At 41.9% G+C, this 23019-nt stretch overlaps 1 protein-coding gene across 2 annotated transcripts in view; it reads right to left on the minus strand.

Annotated features, from left to right (window-relative positions):
• LOC124595962 (Hermansky-Pudlak syndrome 1 protein homolog) overlaps positions 1–23019 on the minus strand; it is a 154728-nt gene that overhangs the window by 78386 nt on the left and 53323 nt on the right. The window lies entirely within an intron of this gene.

Raw genomic sequence — 23019 nt, forward strand, 5'->3', positions numbered from 1 at the left:
GGTGGGGGTGGGGGTGGGGGTGGGAGCAGGGAGAGGCCTCATGATCAGTGTGTCCCCGACCCCCACCCTCCTCCTACACGCGCGCGCGCGCGCACACACACACACACACACACACACACATACACACACACACACATCTTCCAACAGAACACCAGTTATAACTTTTGTGATATGAGCCCGTTGCTCATCACTGCATATTTAAGGTGAGTCATGACCCGCCTATTTAATTAATATTTACAAACCATTAAGATGAGAAAGACTTGTATCAACATGTCCGATCAAGTTAATGATTCAGTTTTTCTGTTCAATATACTGACAAATGACCCAATCACCTTTTACAAGTGTTGATTTTAGATGTGCATAGTATCTCAACTCCAACAACCTAGCCATCACAATACTGTGCAGAAGAACATAAATGTTAACCCAGCTGGTCATCTGGAGATGTGTGTTCTATGATCTCCCTGGCAAAACCACATAAACCATGTTATGATGAATTGATTTGTACATCACAAAAGATCTTTACAGTAAGAATAGGAGATACATTAACCGTCATTGACAATTTTCACATGTTTGCGAAAACAGTCAAAAAATTGTAACATCTGTTTCTTCATTTATTTATCTACACTTGATTTCCAAGACATGTTAAGAGTAGACAGAAGAGATTTTCAAGAGGGCCACAGAGAAAGAGCGAGAAAGAGAAAGTGAGAGAGAGAGAGAGAGAAAAAAATCACAGGTATTTGTCATGCACAAACTGTGTATACTGTTCTAACACAATATATTTTTAAAGAAGGGAAACTCCAGCCTGGAATATCAACAATTATTTTTAAATGTACATAAACATTAGTATTTATTTTTGTCAGTTCCACTGTGCGTTTCAGAAAATGTCTTGTGGTTTTTGAAAATCCAAAAGACATGCCATAGATTTCATTTCATAAATGACAAATTGTGAACAATCTTATCAAATACTCTTAGTGTGATAAATTGTCATTTCCTTTTACATTCAAGTAACCACTATTTCATTCTGCTGTCAAGCAGAGCGCCAAAAGAATAGTATGCATGTTATCTTTTTTGTTGACAGGCCTCCTTTTTTTGACAGTAGTAGTTATACAACTAATATAGGTTACATATTGTCTTTTGCAACTGTGACAAAAGTCTTATTTATATCATACGCAATTCATATCTTTTGTTTCCTACTTCATTCCTAATGCTTTTTCACATATAGGTGCTCGATTTTTACAACACTTAACTTTCCTGACATTGGATATATTTTTGTTTTACACAACATGAAAACAAAGATATATCCAGTATCAGTAATGTACAATGTTCTAAAAATTGAGCACCTGTGTATGGAAGAAAACTAGGAATGAAGTAGGAAGCAAAAAACCTGACCACTGAAGATGCTCTGAAATAAAGTGAAATGCATATTGTCTATGATTTTATTACAGTCTTAAAAGACTGTTACTTGTGGAATGTGATGCACTATTTCCGTTTGTTCTCATCAGCGAAAGTTACTGAACCTTTAACAAATATTACACATTCCCGCCTACTCACAAATCTGAATATAATAAAGTTTCATTTGCCAGAACATTCATTCTAAATCTTTTGAATGTAAGCTAAAATTGTGACACCAATCATAGGTTTATGAGTAGCATAATTTACTACTATTCTTTTCATAAATGATTTGCTAGGTGTAGTGCAACAAAGAGGCCACTGAGAAAGCTGAGAAACCATTCCTAGAAATACAGAGTAAGCAATGAGAAGATTTTGATAGCAAACTGGAAGGTGAATTCTGTGCCAGACAAAACTGAAGGAAGGAGGGAAGCTATTACCAAGATTGTCGACAGGGGTAGGAAGGTGGCTGGAAAATGAAAACTGATAGAAATGATGGGAGAAAGAGGAGACAGACAATTGTTGCATACATGAAAAACAAATTTTGATGGCGACCAGTACAAAACAGATTCTCCAACATGAAGCAGTAATATGCACTTTGATGAGCTTTTAATATTATGCTGGAGATGGCACTGATAATGGCTGACTTAGAGCAAGTTGTGCTGTCTTAGAGCAAGTTGTGCTGTCACAGTCAGGCCTGCCAGTAGTCACAGTTTCACAAGACAGGGCCAATACCTTAACAAAACAGAGAAGGTATTTTGAGCTGATTAGAAACAGCAAAGAGAAAAAGAGTTTCAGGCCACAAATAGTCAAATATCTGTCATCATCAGGAAACCTATGCCTGTTTAGGATAAATTGTGAAAGTAAGTTCTACTCTTTAAAAAAATGTCTCTAACACTCCAAAATTTTCTCAGGTTTGTCTACAATAAATAGATTCCAACACAGCAAATGCAAGCTTACTAAGAATCAAAAGGAAAAAGTCATAAAAATGTAACTTTAAAATTCACATAAATCTAACAAATCTTCATCAAAACATGCAGAAAAAAAGTATATCAACTGCAAGTTTACTTTCAGTCTTTAATAGCACAGCAGTGTGCATCCCACAACAATGCTGCAGATGGACAAAAACTCAGCATACAATATTATCTTTCTACGAAAAGATCACCTGTTATTGTAGAAACTCCTTACATGGTCGGGGAATATGCATTTGTATGACTACCTCCCCCCCTCCCCCCCCCCTTTCCCCCCAATCCAACCCAAAAATGATTGTGGTATCCAGATATACAAATTCTACAGATGACATCAGCACTATTGTCATAAATATTCTTCACAATTCTAGCATGTCGTAACTGGTCAACAGTACAACAAAGGTAAACAAAACTTCACATCAATAATAATGTATACACTTATAAATAGACAGGGAACATTGTGATTTGTCTGAAACAGATCTTGAACTTTCAGATCATTTCTGCAAAAACATTAAAAGTAACAGTTGGTTTTGGGAAATTCCACCAAATTTCATACCTAACACTGAGGTTATACAAATTTTAAGACTCAGATTTGTACTGAAAATCTAAAACTGGACTAAGTGTACATAAAAAAACAATGTAAATGCAAAGCTCTCTAAAATGTAATTCTGATTAATTCACTAATATACACATCAGTAACAATGTTCAGTTTAAACAGCCAGATAACACACATTAGAAAGTTCTGTCAGGCCCTTAAATATTAGACTGGTACACAAGTTTGGGGCATTTTTCTATAAGTTTAATAAAACATATACACATAACAGAGACTTAAGTCATCAATAATATATTCTTTTACACTATTTACAACAGTCTGCCCATATTAGGGTAACTTTTCGATTCTGTGACTGTAGGAATCACATGGTTTTGAGGCAAAAAAGTCATTGAGCCATGTTTGGAGCACAGTTTCATCCAGAAAGGAAGTTCCTTGGAGATTGTTCAATAGACAGCAGAAAACGTGAAACTCTGAGGCCGCAAGATTAGATTAATAATGCTGGTGCAGAATGATTTAAACCAACTCCTGTATAGTGTCTTTTGCCAGTCTAGCAGAATGTGGGTGGGTGTTATCATGGAGTAGCATCACTTTTTGGAGTCTTCCTTGTAGTCATTCTTGGACTGCATCTGCAAAACATCTCAGTCATTGACAATGAATGTCAGTAGTGATGGTTACACCTCAGGGAAGAAATTCATAGTACAACATCACTGTTCCACCAGATGCATAACCACACTTGCCCCAAGTTTCCCCAACTGAAATTTCCTAAGATTTCCCTATTTCCAGACAAGTTCTAGCATTTTTCCCTGATAAATTTTGAGATCTCAAGGTAAAGTAAAAATATAAGTTGACAAAAAATGTTAGATGGAGAAAGCAAACCAAATGGTATATGTGTTTCATTAAGACCACTGTTGTTATTTTATTTCAATAAAACAAAATACATTGGTGACAAAAATACACATTTCCTTGGAGTCGCAAGACAGATTTAAAATACCATTACTGATTTCAGAAAGTACCTCGGAAAACATAGGTGTCTTGAAAGAAGTGTATAAGGCAGGAAAGAGTTGTGTAAGCCAACACTATAGGTGACCACCAATCACATGTTGGTTCTACTACATCCGTTATTGTCAGTTATCACCCACTGTGTTATGCTTATTATTTTACAGGTATTGCGTGATTTTTCTTTCAAGAAATATCTGAGTACATAGCATACAAACTGCCAGCGACTGCCACAATTTTCTTCTTCTTATCATCCACACTTTCTATTATATAAACTACTTTTGAGGAGCCAAAATGTACTATAATAAATAAAATGTCTATAAAATGCCACACTGTAAAACTACTTGCGGTGAGACAGCCGCAATTCCTGAAATCCATCACCTGTGGCTTCTGGCCTGTCACAGAGCACCCAGTCCCAGGTCCATGGAAAAATCACATAAATCCACCGCATTATGCCACACAGAAATAGATCCAGCCTGCAGGCATATCAGTGAGACTAGATCCAATGGGCAGGGCTTGGACATTAGTGGGAAACAATGGATTTCAGATTGGCAGAAATGGCCTGCAGTTATGGCCCATCATGAGAGTCCACTCGTGTAGCCAGTTAATCACATGTCACAGACACCATGTTGATGAAATGAGACTACAGTGATCAATTCATGCAACAGATAACTCGCCCTGATACTCTGAGAATCAGGTACAAATAAGGATAGGTAGCAATTCACCAAAAAGAATATTGCTGAGCCGCAGACAGGCATGTAGAAACGACAACTGCACTCTCACAACTAAATTTTCAGCCATAGCCTTTGTCAGAAAATGAGAGCACATACATAATCACACAATCTCTCAGACACAACTTGTGCACACCTGACCGACGTCTCTGACCACTGAGAATCAGAGCCAAACAAACCACTGCCTCTCATCTGCAGCTGATAGGCTAGCGACAAGAAGTGGTGGCAGCACTGACTGCGAGCTGAGAGGAGTGGTAGGAAGGGGAGAAGCAGTAAGAATGAGGGAGTAGGGAAGCGGCACCCAGCTAGCTATGATGCATGATATCTCATAAACAAACCATTTCATCTGCTGAAACAAAAACGAGATTTTTCCAGTGTTTTTTTCAAATTTCCCTGATATTTCCCTGACATGTTTGAACTTCCCTGATTTCCAGAACTTGTGGCAACCATGATAACATTTTCTTTTGTGGGTGGGTCAGGTCATTGTACCGGGAGATGGTGTTTTGTTTTGGCTCAATCATTCAACCTCTTATCATCACCAGTCATGATACAGTACAGGAATGGTTGGTATGGTTCATGAGCCAATTGATGACAAAAAAGCAGAGATACACATATGAACAGCCATTGATTTTTGTGATTTTGGCTTAGAGCAAGCAGTACCCATACACCCAAGTTTTGAACTTTCCTCACTGGATGCAAATTTTTGCACAATGGTGGAATGATCACAGTTCATCACATTTGCCAGTTCTTCAGTACACTGATGTGGAGCATTGTGGATTATTGCATTTAAACAAGATCTTCTTGAATGTGGAGAGTCACTAATGTCAAAACTATCCTCTTTAAAATGAGAAAACCATTTTCCTTGCCGTGCTCTCTCTGCCATGCTCTCTCCAATGGCATTATCCCCATACATGCGACAAATGTTTCTGGCTACCTCCACTGCTTTTGCTCCTCTACTGAACTCAAATGGAAGAACATGTCAGAAATGTTCCTATTTCTTCATTTGGCACTCCATTTTCTAGTGTCCACATCTTCATCCACTGACTAAAAATTATAAAACAGAAAAAAGTAAACTCAAAGAGCAACAGGGAACTTAAATAAAGAATGATAATTGATAAAAAAAACCACAGCAAGTGGAGCGTACCAACATGCAAAACAAACACGCTATGAATTTGTGCACCAACCTAATATTTAGGCACCAAAACACGAAAGGAGCCATTCTGAGACACAGTCCCCAATTTTTAATCATGTTAAAGATTGCAAAAATTCATAAAAAATAAAATAAAATAAATTTAATGCTGAAAATAAAAGCAAAGCTGTCAGGATGGCATAAAGCAGGAAAAACAAATAGATATATAAAAGTTTAAAGGCTGAAGATAATTTACAACAATTAATAACCAATAGGAGGCATAAAAATGTGTAAACACGTATTTTTCCAGTATTGTAGAGAAATTAAAATTATAATACTGACAAATGCATGTATTTTTCAAACAAAATAAAAATAATAATAATAATAATGCAATAAGTACAGTGGCAGTGTCACCCAACATGGAGAAATGAAGCAGAGTACCATGAAAACAGAAAAACAAGAAAAGGCAATATGTATAAATGAAGACCAATCAGATAAGATAATAAACTGTCCCTCACTCCAAGAAGAGAGAGAACAATACATACATCTATCTGTGGTGCCATCATTCTCAAAAGTAACAAACACATCTAATGAAGGGTTTCACAGATAGTGTTTATCTCCATGAAGACATTCTTTTTATGGGAATCAAGCCATGTTCGAAAGTATGTTTCTACGAAGAAAAAAAAAAAATGATCTCCTCAACAGAAGACATCCTTAGAGATAAAGATTTACTGATACTTAATTTTCAAGATTAAAGTCCTTTTGCTAGACGAAGCTGCTGGACTGTTTATTAATAACCATGCAATGGTCGACCTGTGATGTTATTTGCCCACTGCAAAAATTGTGAAGTCACACCAATGTGTGTTCTTTAACTTGTACGGCAGAAGAGTTGTCACTGTTTGCTGCACTTAACAATAAAGCTCACAACTTGTCTAGTTACAGTCATGCCCCCTCTTCTCTTAAAGCTGTTTTTGTGCTACTTAATTCCTATGGGCTCTGTGTACAGCCTAGTATAGTAATGACTGGACCTTGATAATATTTTAGGGTGAAAAAAATCAAATTTCGTAGTTCCTGGTCCCAGTGCATGATCTGCTACTGCCAATTTATCAAATTTGCCCAGACGACAACTGAACTGACAACAATTGAACTTGTGTTATTTAAGACAGATGATTATGCTTTTTTGTAAGTTTCTTTGTACACTTGACTAATTTAAAATATATTTTGTCTAATTCTGCTATTGCAAGTTGTGGGTGTAAAACCTTTGAAGCATTCACACTCACACTTTTCTTGTTGGTTTAAATACTGTGTCAATACCGCTATCCCATTAGAACTTTACTGATGCAATCTCCATCCTTCACATACGGGAAGAAAACTTTTCTTCTAGCTGATTCTTTTTTGCCAGAAGTTCCATACCTTTTCATGATTTAGTGTTTGCTTAATTTTTCATCAGAGAAACCACTTCTTCTGAAACAAATTTGTAAGGGATGGAGCTCCTCCTCCAAGTGGCTTACAGATTCTTCAGGCCTGATCTACCAATGTCTTAATTACTCCTCTTTTGTGCTTGGGATGAAGACTGGAATTTTTGTCAAGGTACCTATCTACCCATATGAGTGGGCTTTCTGTAGACTTCTATGTACTTTTACATCTAAAAATAAATCTGACCTCTTTTCTCTTTTCCCACTGTGAACATATTACACTGCCTGACAAAAAAGTGAAGCACCCAGAAGGAGAAGAGGAAACAAAATGAAACTTCACCATTTGGGAGGGTACGTGATGCTATGCCATCAATAATGAAATTGAGTAAAATTAACAAAGAACTTCACATTATGAGACTACTTATCAGTATGACGATGCACCCATCTGGCCTGGATGTGTACTGATTCAGTTGAGAAGGGTATTACAAAGCAGTTGTAGTCTCTCCTGAGACAATCTGGAAACTGGTCCTCGATATCCTTGATACTGACACTGGGGTGGATTTAACATCTGAGCTCGTCCCACACATTACTGTATTTCAGAGATAGAGCTGGGAACCTTACTGGCCATGGGAGTACCCCAACAGGAAATGTTGGGGAGTGAGTACCAGGTCATTCGCATTGTAAAGCCCAGGGCAGGGTTGGCTCAGGTGACTGACAGCATAGGGGAGCTATGTACGAATTTTACAGAGGAGGATCAGGTAGTGATAGTGGGTGGAGCAGGGAACAGTCTTGATAGGGACAAGGAATATTATGTAGGTGGTGACCTGGTAAAGATGGCTACTCAAACTGGTGCACTAATGTGCATTTCGTGCAACTGTTTCAGCATCATGTTAGGCCTCATCTTAATGCATCTGTTAAGCTTGCTAACATGGGGTTGAGGAGTGCGCTGATGGCAGAGGGCATGTTTCACATCTCATTGGTGCCAGTTGGGTCTATCAGTAGATTGGGTTTCACTAGGTATGGCCTGCACCTAAATAGGTATGGGAAGGGAAGGCTGACAAAGCTTATAGGTGACAGTGTAAGGGATGGTGGTGAGATCACTTACGGAAAAATTCCTGTAGTAGTTGGTGTCAGAGCTGCACCTTTCTTAGATTGAAGTCCCTCTAACTAAGGGATCACCTTCAGGGGATGTCATGTTTCCACGTAGAGAAGGAATTAGCATATTTCATCAAAATATAAGAGGTATTAGAGATAAAATTAGTGAACTGCTTATAGATTGAAATTAATGGATGTCAGAGCACCACTTAAATAAGACAGTTCAGAGGCTTCCTTTACCAGGATACAGATTAGTTGGCTATTTTTCAAAGAGTTCCTTGTGGGGTGGGAGAGTGGCTATGTAAAAAAAAAAAAAAAAAAACCCACAGTATTCCATTTGAGTCCATAGATGTATCACAGCACAGCAATGGACAGAAATTTGAATGTTGTGCAGAGGCAGTTGAATTTAGTGAAGCTAAACTAAGTGTTGTTGTTTATAGGTCCCCTAACTCTGACTTCAGAGCATTTCTGCTCAAGCTAGAGAGGGTTCTTGATTCACTTTGAAGGAAGTACCAGAAATTATTTATATGTGGTGACATCAGTATAAATTTTGTACATGATGGTGCAAGGAAAAGGAAGTTGGTAGATCTCCTAAATTCATATGATCTGATGCAGACTGTGTTTTTTCAAACTAGGGTGCAGGGGAACAGTAGCACAGTCACAGACAATATGAAACTTCCTGGCAGATTAAAACTGTGTGCCCGACCGAGACTCGAACTCGGGACCTTTGCCTTTTGCGGGCAAGGGCTCTACCATCTAAGTTACCGAAGCACGACTCACGCCCGGTACTCACAGCTTTACTTCTGCCAGTATCTCACCTCCTACCTTCCAAACTTTACAGAAGTTCTCCATGATATTACCCTCCTGTCACCAGTTTGCGCATTCCAGACTCCGGCTCGTTTCTTTTTGAATGCCCCTTATATACCCTTTTGTCCTGGCCAAATCCTAATGTAATTTATTTCACAGATTATCAGAATATCCGTTGTACATAACATTTTGTGAGTGGTTATAAATGACCCAAAGTATTGCCTGACTGTAATCACTGAATGAATGTTCTTTCGGAGGAGTGAAGCAAGTCATTCATTGTAAGCTGTCTAATATTTAATTGCTGTGGCAGACAACTCCTTTGACTTTTTGTCACTGAAATATTTTAATTAGTAAGTGTTAAACAGTTCGATGAACTCTCTGCCCGGCATTTAAATATGATCTGCAGAGTATCCATGTAGATGTAGAACAGTCATTCTGCACTTTATTAACCCAGTTCTCACTCTCATTACCAATCACTGGTACTGAGCACTGAAGAAATTCAGAGGCTAGATTTGTTACCAGTATGTTTAAACATACTTGAGGACAATATTATGGCAATGAGGACAATATTATGGAAATGGAAGAGGATGTAGATGAAGATGAAATGGGAGATAAGATACTGCGTGAAGAGTTTGACAGAGCACTGAAAGACCTGAGTCGAAACAAGGCCCCGGGAGTAGACAACATTCCATTAGAACTACTGATGGCCTTGGGAGAGCCAGTCATGACAAAACTCTACCATCTGGTGAGCAAGATGTATGAGACAGGCGAAATACCCACAGACTTCAAGAAGAATATAATAATTCCAATCCCAAAGAAAGCAGGTGTTGACAGATGTGAAAATTACCGAACTATCAGTTTAATAAGTCACAGCTGCAAAATACTAACGCGAATTCTTTACAGACGAATGGAAAAACTGGTAGAAGCGGACCTCGAGGAAGATCAGTTTGGATTCCGTAGAAATGTTGGAACACGTGAGGCAATACTAACCTTACGACTTATCTTAGAAGAAAGATTAAGAAAAGGCAAACCTATGTTTCTAGCATTTGTAGACTTAGAGAAAGCTTTTGACAACGTTAACTGGAATACTCTCTTTCAAATTCTGAAGGTTGCAGGGGTGAAATACAGAGAGCAAAAGGCTATTTACAACTTGTACAGAAACCAGATGGCAGTTATAAGAGTCGAGGGACATGAAAGGGAAGCAGTGGTTGGGAAAGGAGTGAGACAGGGTTGTAGCCTATCCCCGATGTTATTCAATCTGTATATTGAGCAAGCAGTAAAGTAAACAAAAGAAAAATTCGGAGTAGGTATTAAAATTCATAGAGAAGAAGTAAAAACTTTGAGGTTCGCCGATGACATTGTAATTCTGTCAGAGACAGCAAAGGACTTGGAAGAGCAGTTGAACGGAATGGACAGTGTCTTGAAAGGAGGATATAAGATGAACATCAACAAAAGCAAAACGAGGATAATGGAATGTAGTCAAATTAAATCGGGTGATGCTGAGGGGATTAGATTAGGAAATGAGACACTTAAAGTAGTAAAGGAGTTTTGCTATTTAGGGAGCAAAATAACTGATGATGGTCGAAGTAGAGAGGATATAAAATGTAGACTGGCAATGGCAAAGAAATCGTTTCTGAAGAAGAGAAATTTGTTAACATCGAGTATAGATTTAAGTGTCAGGAAGTCGTTTCTGAAAGTATTTGTATGGAGTGTAGCCATGTATGGAAGTGAAACATGGACGATAACCAGTTTGGACAAGAAGAGAATAGAAGCTTTTGAAATGTGGTGCTACAGAAGAATGCTGAAGATAAGGTGGGTAGATCACGTAACTAATGAGGAGGTATTGAATAGGATTGGGGAGAAGAGAAGTTTGTGGCACAACTTGACTAGAAGAAGGGATCGGTTGGTAGGACATGTTTTGAGGCATCAAGGGATCACAATTTTAGCATTGGAGGGCAGCGTGGAGGGTAAAAATCGTAGGGGGAGACCAAGAGATCAATACACTAAACAGATTCAGAAGGATGTAGGTTGCAGTGGGTACTGGGAGATGAAGAAGCTTGCACAGTATAGAGTAGCATGGAGAGCTGCATCAAACCAGTCTCAGGACTGAAGACCACAACAACAACAACAACATGTTTAAACAAGGCCCAAGTGTTATAGAAATGCTTCAGGAATTCATATTGGAATGCTTGGAGAGAAGGCAGCATTCTTTTAGAGGACCACTATTAGAAAATTTAGAGAACCAGCATTTGAAGCTGATTGCAGAACAATTCTACTGCTGTCGACATACATTTTGCATAAGGACCACAAAGATAAGATACGAGAAATTAGAGCTCACACAGAAGTATATAGACAGTCATCTTCCCCTCGCTCTACCTGCAAGTGGAACAGGAAAGCAAACCACAAGTAGCGGTATGGGGTACCCTCCACCATCCACCATACAGTGACTTGTGGAGTATGTACGTAGATGTAGCTGTACCGACTGCTGTTCCCTTAAGTTCTTTCTCCCTGCACTCATAAAGTAAACTTCAAGTTCAGCTGTCCTGTGCCCCCACTTGATGTTTCCAATTAATATTAGCTTCCTCACCCTTTTTGCCAGAGTATCAGTGAAGATGTACACCATCTCTCCCACCACTATTCTCTACTGAATCAAATGCTTTTTTTAAGCATTCCAACTCTCTTTTTAATTGCTGAATCTTTCAGTTACTTAGGAGCATGTTGTTATTCTGTTATTTGTCATCAGCAGGAAGGATTTGTTATTCTCTTGCTCATTGTTCTGTGCCTTACTTTCCTTCTTTCAGCTATTCAAAACTGAGCAATGTCCTTGAAAAGTTGCTAATCAATATCTATTTTCTTAACTCAGTTTAATTTTCACTTTACCAAGTTAAAATTTGCAACTTTTGTTTCTGAAGTTAGCTTGAGATTTCCAATACAAACAAAAAATCTACATTCACTTGCAGTGAAATTTCTATAATAATGGAGAGGGAGGATTTGGCCAGGACAAAAGGGTATATAAGGGGCGTTCAAAAAGAAATGAGCCAGAGTTTGGAATGTGAAAACTGGTGACAGGAGGGTAATATCATGGAGCATGTAACGAGGTATGGTTCCAACCAGAATGTGGAAGGTCGCAGCCCGTCACTAGAGGGCACATGTGCACATCACATGACTATACAGAGCTACCAGCAGCATGCATCAATCGTCCAATGCTGCCAGTATGTATTCATTGTATTCATATTGCTTTTGATATCTGTTTCTTCTTCAGAGAAAGAATTCTGCAAATTCACCATCTTTCCTGATGACACTGCAGTACTTATTGATACCTCATCAGACAAACTTGGTCTCAGTTTATAAGTTTTATAGAGATATTGTGAGCTGGTTTATGTAAATGGTATTTCTGTTAATGAAATTACAACAAGCTTTATTTTGTTTCAACAGCCTCTAAAGATAAAGAAACAGGAGAGAAACTATGGCTGAGAACAAGAGTGCCAATAGGTAACGGTGCTGTTACCAGTTTTCAGCTGCAAAGTGCAAACTGCTGCAGATCAGACAATTGCCTTCTACAGAGCTGAGACAATACTGAAGTGCCGCCATAGAAGTGTTTACAGAATCACGTTACATGACTGGCTGAGGTTGGTGTGTGAGCCTGCTGCACCCAGCCCACTACAACTGTCAGGGATCTTCTTATAAAGCCTAGACTATTGGTGACCAGCAGACAGATACTCTGTATACCTCAAAATATCTGTGATTACATATTGGTATCAAACTAAACAGGTCAAAGCACATCCTGGATCTAGCAAACAACTGTATTCTGCAACTTATGCTATATGCACAGAAAAGAGTTACAGGAATAGTGAGTGGAATCCACCCTCGCACCACAGGCAGAGGTCTTTTTAATGAATGTGAAATCCTCACATCCACTGCACAACACAGATTTTCCCTGATGTGCAAACCTAATAGCGTGTGTCACAGTCACGATATCAGAAGAAAAGAAGATATCCACTGTGAACACATGAACCTGAGCACTGTTCAGATGGGGCCCACTTTAAAACCCTCTCTTCACACATTAAATGTGTAGTGAATGATGAGCTCTTGCTAACACTGATCCTTATTTTGTAAATACTTATTTATTACTGCAAACATTTAAATACTTTTTTTGTAATAGCATCTAGTCTGCTCATACCTTAACATGAAACTGATTACTATTTACATAATACCACAGGATGTAACAGAACAATTTTTTTTTCAAACTGATATGTTCCATATGCTGTGAAATATTCACAACACGGTTTAGCATAACATGAAATAAGTAAATAAATACATAATGATAACAAATCGAAGTTCTGTCATTTACAGACCAAGTTTCATAAACAGCAACAGAGAGCCGTGAGACATAACATGAGTCAAGTTGTACATCAATAGACAGAAGCAGCCTCTGCTGACTATTCTGAGTATATGAACAACAAATTATGACTAATGCTAATCTACTGATTTTGATGAGAATTGCATATAAATTACTTTATAGATGTTTAAACAATGAAACAGTAATGGTAAGATGTCAATGAATAATTGAGGAGCTGAGTCATCAATAGGCATACAGACTAGACTGAGAACTTTGCTGGCTTCAGACAAATATTCCTAGCCACAGATGGCACATCTGTGGTAACAGGTTATCCATTGTCCAGTAGACTGAAGCTCTTACTAAGGCCTTCAATGACATTCATTACCCCAAAACCATCCATAGACTAGTTTTCCATGTGATTTCCACACCTGCCCCTAATCCTCCAATCAACCTCAAGAACCAGCTGTGAAGGAGCTCTCCCCATCACCTATTGCCATCCTCAACTGGAAACACTACAGCATACCCTTCATTAAGGCTTTACCAACTTATCACACAAAATGAGGAATATTTTATCCACAATCCTTCCTCGCCCCATCAAAAAGTAATATTTCACTGCTCAGTCAATCTAGGCAACATCCTAATTCATCCTTAGGCCACACATACTCCAAACCCTTTGCCACACAGGTCACACCCTTGCGTGAGTCCCAGGTGAAGGACCTGTCCAATACACCCATCCAGATCTTACTACGCCAGTCCTGTCATAAGCTTATCATATCCCACCCTCTCCTACCAAATGCAGCACCATCTGTGGAGCCCGTCTCATCATATGCCAAGCTCTGCTGTAATTTTTGCACATCTGGTTTATGTGGCCATGAATGAATGCTGTCCACCTGTGGCAGAACATCCTCTGTCTCAATGACTGTTTCACATCCCCTGCCATCTGTATCCTTCCCCACAACATTAGCTTCTATGAACTGTATAGATGAGAACTGTCCTTGTTGCACAGCCATCAATCCCATAATCCTCCTAGTTCCAGTCTCCGCTCACCCCTATTCCTAACCCACCTCCACCCCTGCCTCATTATCATAATTTCACTCATTCTGCACCCACACCCTCTTCTTCACAGTCTTCCCCTTTCAGCTCACTCCTCCACAACATCCTGCATTGCACACAACTCCCATCTGAGGCCAGATCACTCTCAACGGTGCCACATTCCTATTCCTCACAAATGCTGCCTCTACCTCCCACCTGTCAGCCACCATTTCCCAATCCTCCCAACTGCTCCTTGACTCCTCCCCCTGACTCTAGTTGTGAAGAAATATTCATCTGAATGCCTGTCACCAGCTCAGTGTCTCAACTATCCGATGAATTGTTACCTTTGCTGCTTTATTTCACAAACGATTTCCAGTTGCCACATTCATTTAATGTTTATATATACTTGGAGAAAACAGCTATTTTTAAATAAAAAAACAGCTATTTTTAAATAAAAAAACAGCTATTTTTAAATAAAAAAACAGCTATTTTTAAATAAATAAATAAAAACTGTTCTTCTTCTACTACTCAGCTGCTGTTTGTATCTAACACTTCAAACAAAACACTTATGTAACATCACACAGACCATTATCACTAAATGTACACTGGTAAAGCCAAGATCTGTTTAACACAAGTAGCAGAGTTAGGCACCTCTTGAGTCCATGTGTGCTGATAAACTGTAACAGCATGTAGTGATTTATTCTGTTACTTTATTTTTGAACATTAGTGGATTTTAAATTCCCTGGTAGATTTCTGTCAATAAACTGTTATAGATTTTTCCACTAAAGTATAAAACTTCATTTTGAATTACCAGATTGCACAGTCTACTAGTGTGGTTGTGAATTTCACAGTTAATCTTAAATTCACAATTGTTATTAATTATAAATACTATTAGGGAGTATACATATTGGCATGAAAGTGTAAGAATCCCTGGGTTTCTGAAGATGGTACTGTAAGATGTTCAGTTATCCAGGTTACGAATTTTATACAATATCCTTACTGCAGGTTTCCAAGAAATAAACACTTCCTTGATCTTAGAAGCATTGTTCCACAAGATTATGCTAAGACAGTGTTGAGTCAAAGTACAAAAAGTGCAAGGCATGAAGAAATGACCCTTCTGAGCTTCACCATGTGTACCACCTCAGGGGCTATCTATCTGGATGCCTAAGACCTTCACAAACAGAGCCTCACACAGTGTGCACCCACTGACCTATAATTCCGATACTTTTTAAGTCAATTTGATTTGTCTGGAATTAAAATATTAGTTTTTGTAATATTAAGGATTTGTACCAGTCTCAGCACCATACATTACCACACTAGCCAACCAAAAACACAAGGGCAGGGATTTAGCAGGTACTACAGGAACATCAGTTTGTCTCTAGCCAGTGACCTACTGAGAGTTGTAGGCACTGCTCTGCACACAGTTATGCAAATAAAACTGTATGCTACCATACACACGGTGTACCATGAGAAATGATCATTATTCAGGGATATGACAGGAAAATCATTCGAAGCAGAAAAGGTCTAACAAACGTGGGCTTTAAAAAGCATAAACAGCTGTATCGCTACTACACCTTTGATACCATGAAACAAATCTCTTTCTACTGCAAGCTCTTTGTTTTCCATATTTTCAGAGTTGGTAGTATGGACCAAAACAAGGAAAAAATGTACCGTAAATGTGGGCTGTGAAGCACATACCTTAAGAGCTAAGAGCACTTGGTTCGTCCTTACTACTGTGAAACAAATCTTTTCTACTGAACAATCGTCTTAAGATATGAATTTTACAGCCCATTTTTAATAATTTTATTTCTTCATATTATTGTTCCTATCATATCATTGAATACTGACCATTCTTCTGGAGACACCCTGCAAATTTAAATAGATCTGCACCCTGCATATGGTAGCTCCCGACATAAAAATGGAAACTTCAGGAGTACATGGAGTGAGTACAACAAATCCTCAGGACATGAATGTTGGCAATCTGTGAGCTGTGAATTCGATGGCCTGCCTCATTAAACAAGAAGTTGGAGTAGCTAAGGGTACAGCAATAATAGTTACAACATCATAACAAGTTGCAGAATAACCTGCAACAAGAACAGCAGCTGTTAAACAGTTGCAAACTTGTCCCATTATTGTCGTCAATGTGTATTGTATAGATGTGTCATCAGCAAATTCGCAGTTTTTGAAGATTTCTCCAATCTCCCATATGAATCACTTATGTTGGCCACAGACAGGAGCGGACCAGCATTAAACCTTTGCCTTTCAGGACACCTTAGGCAGTGTTTGCTCACTCAGAATTTAGCTTTACTTGTGTCTTTTTTTCCCACTTCAATCACCCATCTTTGGGGTACGTCAGATCAATCACTTCTTAGATATTTGTGCTCTTTTTTCCTCCCAATAGTTCTTCATTCTATCTGATCTCTTCTCTATTTCCTCCTCTGTTATCTGAATTAGTTTCCTGGTATTTATCTTAACTTGGAACCTCTTAGTTTTGTCTTTGGTCACGGTCTTGGTTGTACCATTCTTTAACACGACTTCGTTAATCTGGAGTTCTCTCAAATCCTTTTCCACTTCCTTAAACCAATTTGTTTAGTTACCGTCTGTCGGGATTCATTTGGAGTATGTGCCCATTGAAATCAGTCCTCATTTTCCCCATGGTTTCAGAGAATCTCTCCAACTTTGCATAGAGGGCTTCATTTCTATAGAAAACTTGTCTATTATTTTTGAATTTGGGACCCACGATCTTCCTCAAAATTTTCCTCTCCTTGATTTCCAATTTCTCCATTTGCCCTTTCCTCTCCATGACTGGTGTCTCTGCTGCATAGAGTGCCTCTGGCTTAATTACTGTCTTATAATGTGTTCTCATATTATTTGTTAATGTGGCCCTTCTATTTTTTCTTATTTAGTTATACCTGAACTAAGCCTGTGAGACCATACAGTCTTTTCCTACTGGAAAAACATTTGTAGAAGCCAAATAAGCCATTGTTAAAATGTTATTATCAGTGGTTGGTTTGTTTTGTTTTAAGGCGAAAAAACAACAAGTGTCATATGTGGCCACATCAGAACTGTACAACATGATGACACAGAGAGGAGTTAAAAATGACTACATGTTAATCCCAACCGATGGAAGAGAAGACAGCTAAAAACAGGAGGTGGAGAAAGGTTTATAAAATATGCCATAGAGAAACGGATGTCCTGAACTAAAAATTAAATGGTCTTTGCTATATTTCTACGACAGATAACGATTAAACTGCGATCGACAGCCTGCGTGTCGTTTGCTAAAATGGTCGATAACCCAGATGGCAAACACAAACAAGAATGTAAGCGGTTAAAAAAAGGGGGCATTCCATCGGGAAATGGCAGACCGTTGATGGTTGAGCGCAATGATTACAAAGTGGTGGGGCAGCACCACTTAACAAATGGCGATGTCTAAAAGGACAGTGCCTGATGTAAAATCTAACTAAAATGATCTCATCGTGAGAGGGCCAAGAGGAGGTTGTCCAAGCTGCTGGGAAAGGCTTAAAACCCACAGCTTGTTCCCATGAAGGGAAGACCAGTGGTGACGTCAAAGTGAAACCACCTGTTCACAGACAGAAACACAAAGATCATTGGAGGGAATGTAACTACTAGCGGGCTAAGGTACGAGGACTGCAGCCTTGGCAGCAGCATCATCGGCCCCGTTTCCTTTCAGACTGACATGACCAGGAACCCACATAAACTTCACAGTGGCTCCATCAAGAGTGAGCAAGTGACAGCTTTCCTGGACCCATTGCAATAAGGGATGGACAGTGTACAGCACACAGAGACTTTGAAGGGCACAGAGAGAGTTGAAGCAGATGACGCAATTGAAAATCCCGTGTCACCAGATGTACTGTGTGGCCAGATACAGGGCGAAGAACTCTGCTGTAAATACTGAGCAGTGTTGTGGAAGCCAATACCAAAAAATGTTGGTGCTAATGATGAAGGCACATCCTACACCACAGTCAGTTCGAGTTCCGTAAGTGTACACAAAGTTACTAACACGAAGTTCCTTGTGAAGGTCGTGAAAATTAAGGCGATAGAGCGAGGCTGGAGTAGTGTCCCTAGAAAGCAAATGAAGGCCAAGGCGAAAATGGGCTGCTGCATGAAGCCAATGCAGTGAATGGTTTACACCCACTGGAAAGTTGCAGGTTGCATGAAGTTAAGCTGCCGAAGCAAGAGCGAAAAGCAAAATCCAGGAGGTAACAGAGAAGAGAAACATGCCTCATACTGGCGATCAAAGGAGTCATTAAAGACGGAGGCATAGGATGGGTGGCCACGTATGGCAGGCAAACAGCATGCATATTTGCTGAGGAGAAAGTCATGGCAGTGGGACAGCAGTAGTTCAGCAGCTTCTGCATACAGACTCTCAACCAGGCCAGTGTAAAAGGTGCCAGTGGCCAAATGGATGCAACGATGGTGGATAGTATTGAAATGGAATAAGAGGGATGGGCGTACAGATGCATAAACAAAGCTACCATAGTCTAGTTTCGAACGGTCAAGGGACTGGTACAAACGGAAGAGGGTAATTCGATCTGCTCCTCAGAAATACCACTGAGGACATGTAGGACACTGAAGGATCGCATACAGTGGGCTGCCGGGTAAGAGACACACGGGAGGACCAAAAAAGTTCCCTATCTAGCATGGGCCCCATGAATTTCATAGTTTCAAGGAACGGAAGATCAACAGGCCCAAAATTTAAAGACAGTGGAAGAAACCATTTGTGCCCCCAGAAATTCATGCAAGCAGTTTTGTCAGTGGAAAAATGAAAGCCAATGTCAACACTCCATGAGTAAAGACAATCAAGACATTGCTGAAAACACGCAATAGATGGCAGAATTGTCAATGAAAAGGGAGCTGGAGATGTCCGGTGGGAGACAGGCCATTATGGAGTTAACGGCAACAGCAAAGAGGACGATGCTCAGGACGGGACCCTGAGGCACACTGTTTTAATGGATAAAGGTGTCTGACAAGGCAGAACCCACATGTACCTTGAAAACTCAGTCTTTTAAAAATTCCTGAAAGAAACAGAGCAGGCAACCATGGAAGCCCCACCTGTAGAGAGTATGGAGGATACCAGTCCTCCAGCAGGTGTCATAGGCTTTCTTCAAGTCGAAAAACACGGCCACAGTCTGGCAATTCCACAGGAAACCATTCATGACACGGATGGACAAAGTGACGAGATGGTCAACTGCAGAACGGCATGCTCAAAATCCACACTGTGCAATGGTTAGTAAACTGGGGGACTCAAGCCACCATACCAGCCAGGCATGAATCATATGGTGGTGGTAGTTGGGATGTTTAAGGGGGACTAAACAGCTAAGGTCATCAGTCCCCCATTCCAAAAACAGGCAAGATTTAAATGCACGAAGCAGGTAAAACCCCAAGGGGAAGGAGACTCCCCCCCAAAGAACACAAATGCGGCAACGAACACTACAGACACGAAGAGTACAGATGAACACCAGACAAAAGGAAACAGAAGAAAAGAAGATGGCCGGAGACTGGTTGACTGACCACGAAAACAAAAAAAGGGAAAGAGTCAACCAACCGACTACACACTAAAATCTGCAACCAAACATAAGAGACTCGAGGACAAGAGACACACAAAGGGAAAGGAGCAGGACTTCCCTAAATGGAACCATAAAAAGGACTACCACGGATAAAATGTAAAACATTGTCAGCCATGGAGGCATCGTCGCATAAAATCAAAGGCAAGGTGCCTGGGAGATTAAGAGACTGCCGGAGGGTGCGCAGTCGGGGACACACCAATAAAATGTGGGCGACCGTCAGCCGGGACCCACACCGACACAGGGGGGGATCCTCCTGACGCAAAAGATGGCCGTGCGTCAGGTATGTATGGCCGATGCAGAGCCGACACAGGATAACAGAGTCCCTGCGAGAAGACCGCAGGGAGGAGCGCCACACATCGGTCGTCTCCTTGACAGCCTGCAGTTTATTAGGCGCTGTCATGCCTCGCCACTCAGCAGACCACATCCCAAGCACCTTACGGCGCAACACCAGCTGCTGATCGCGAGCCGTGAGGCCGATCTCCAAAGCTGGGGCGTCGATCGCCCCTTTGGCCAGCCTGTCAACACGTTCGTTCCCCGGGATGCCAACATGACCTGGCATCCAAACCAAGACCACCGAACGACCAGAACGGGCAATGGCGGAAACAGACTCCTGAATAGAGGACACCAGAGGAGAAGAGGGATAGCAGCGGTCGATTGCCTGAAGGCTGCTCAGGGAGTCACTGCAGATGACGATGGACCTACCTGAGCAGAAACGCATATGCTCAAGAGCGCGCAAGATGGCCACCAGCTCTGCAGTAAAAATACTGCAGCCAGCCGGCAAGGAGTGCTGCTCAACATGGGCAGCATGAGCAAAAGCGTAGGCAGTGCGACCATCAACCAGGGAACCATCAGTGTAGACCGTCTCACAGTCCGAAAATGAGGTGAGGAGCGCAAGAAAACGGCGACGGAGGGCCACAGGCGGAACCGAGTCCTTGGGTCCCTGTGCCAAGTCCAGACGGACGGACGGCCGGGACAAACACCAGGGAGGCGTAGGTGCACGGACCCGGAAGGGAGGCAGAAGAGGGAATGAGCCCAGTTCCGACAGCAGGGACTGGACACGGACAGCTACGGAAAGCCCAGACCTAGGTCGCCGTTCGGCTGCAGAGAACTGAAAACCATGAGTCAGAGCCCATGATGCTGCCTTGCGAACGGCGACTTGCAGCCTGCGTTCGGCGACTCCCGTAGTCGTGGAGCTAAATGAGATGCAGAAGTCGTCGGCATACAAAGAAGGAGACACCGACGACCCCACGGCTGCAGCCAGACCATTAATGGCCACTAGAAATAAGGAGACGCTCAACACCAAGCCCTGCGGGACCCCATTTTCCTGTATATAAGATGAACTAGAGGCGGCACCGACTTGCACCCGGAAAGAGCGCCGCAATAAAAAGGTTTGAAGAAAAGCCGGGAGCCGACCACGAAGACCCCACTCATGCAACGTGGCGAGGATGTGACGCCTCCATGTGGTGTCATACGCCTTCTGCAGATCGAAAAATACAGCAACGAGATGCTGACGTCGGGCAAAGGCCGTACGAATAGCAGATTCCAGCCGCACCAAATTGTCCGTGGCAGACCGGCCCCGACAGAAGCCACCCTGGGATGGAGCGAGGAGACCGCGTGACTCATGGACCCAACACAAATGCCGCCCCACCATACGTTCGAGCAATTTGCACAAAACGTTGGTGAGGGCAATTTGATGATAGCTGTCCACCACCAGTGGGTCCGCACCGGGCTTCAAGATGGGGACAATAAGACCCTCTCGCCATTGTGACAGGAACACGCCCTTGCTCCAAATGCGATTAAAGATGGTGAGGATGTGTCTCTGGCAGTCCCTGGAGAGATGCTTCAGCATCTGTGCGTGGGTGCAGTCCGGTCCTGGTGCTGTATCAGGGCAATCGGCGAGGGCAGCGAGGAATTCCCTCTCGCTGAAAGGAGCATTGTATTGTTCAGAACGACGCGTGCGGAACGATAACGGCGTCTGCTCGGCTCGCTCCTTGAGAGAGCGAAAGGCGGGGGGATAAGTTGCAGTCGCAGAGCTCTTAGCAAAGTGCGCAGCAAGGTGTTCAGCAATGGCGGCAGCGTCCGTGCAGACAGCGCCGTCCAAGGAGATCCCAGGGACACCCATAGGGCTCTGGTGTCCATAATTCCGCCGTATCCGGGACCACACGAGCGAGGGGGAGACGCGGGAACCCAAGGATGAGACATACCGCTCCCAGCACTCCTGCTTACGCCGTGTAATAAGACGACGGGCGAAGGCACGGAGCCTCTTAAAGGCGATGAGGGCCTCGAGAGACGGGTGCCGCCTATGACGCTGGAGAGCCCGCCTACGGTCGCGAATAGCCTCAGCTATCTCCGGCGACCACCAGGGGACAGCCTTCCTCCGAGGGAGTCCAGAAGAGCGGGGGATGGCAGCCTCGGCCGCCGAAATGATTGACGTGGTTAAGGCACGGACCACCTCGTCAATGTCACCCTGTGGGGGAAACGCAATGGTTGCAGCGGAAGTAAAAGCCGGCCAGTCAGCCCTGTGGAGAGCCCAGCGGGGCAGGCGCCCAGAAGAATGACACTGGGGCAGTGACAAATAGATGGGAAAATGGTCACTACCACACAGGTCAGGATGCACTGTCCAGTGGAGGGATGGGACAAGTCGGGGCTGCAAAGAGAGAGATCGATGGCCGAGAACGAGCCATGGGCCACACTGAAATGTGTGGGAGCACCGGTGTTCAAGAGGCTAAGGTCGAGCTGAGCCAACAAATGCTCCACGGCACGACCGCGGTCATCGGAGACAGTCCCACCCCATAGAGGGTTGTGGGCATTGAAATCACCCAGCAACAAGAAAGGTGGCGGCAGTTGGGCTATCAGAGCAGCCAGGACATGCTGCACGACAGCACCACCCGGTGGAAGGTAAATACTGCAGACGGTAATAGCCTGTGGCGTCCACACCCGAACAGCGACAGCCTGTAAAGCCGTTTGTAGAGGTACA

The sequence above is a fragment of the Schistocerca americana genome, chromosome 1 (genome assembly GCF_021461395.2).
Source record: "Schistocerca americana isolate TAMUIC-IGC-003095 chromosome 1, iqSchAmer2.1, whole genome shotgun sequence".
Taxonomy (NCBI): domain Eukaryota; kingdom Metazoa; phylum Arthropoda; class Insecta; order Orthoptera; family Acrididae; genus Schistocerca; species Schistocerca americana.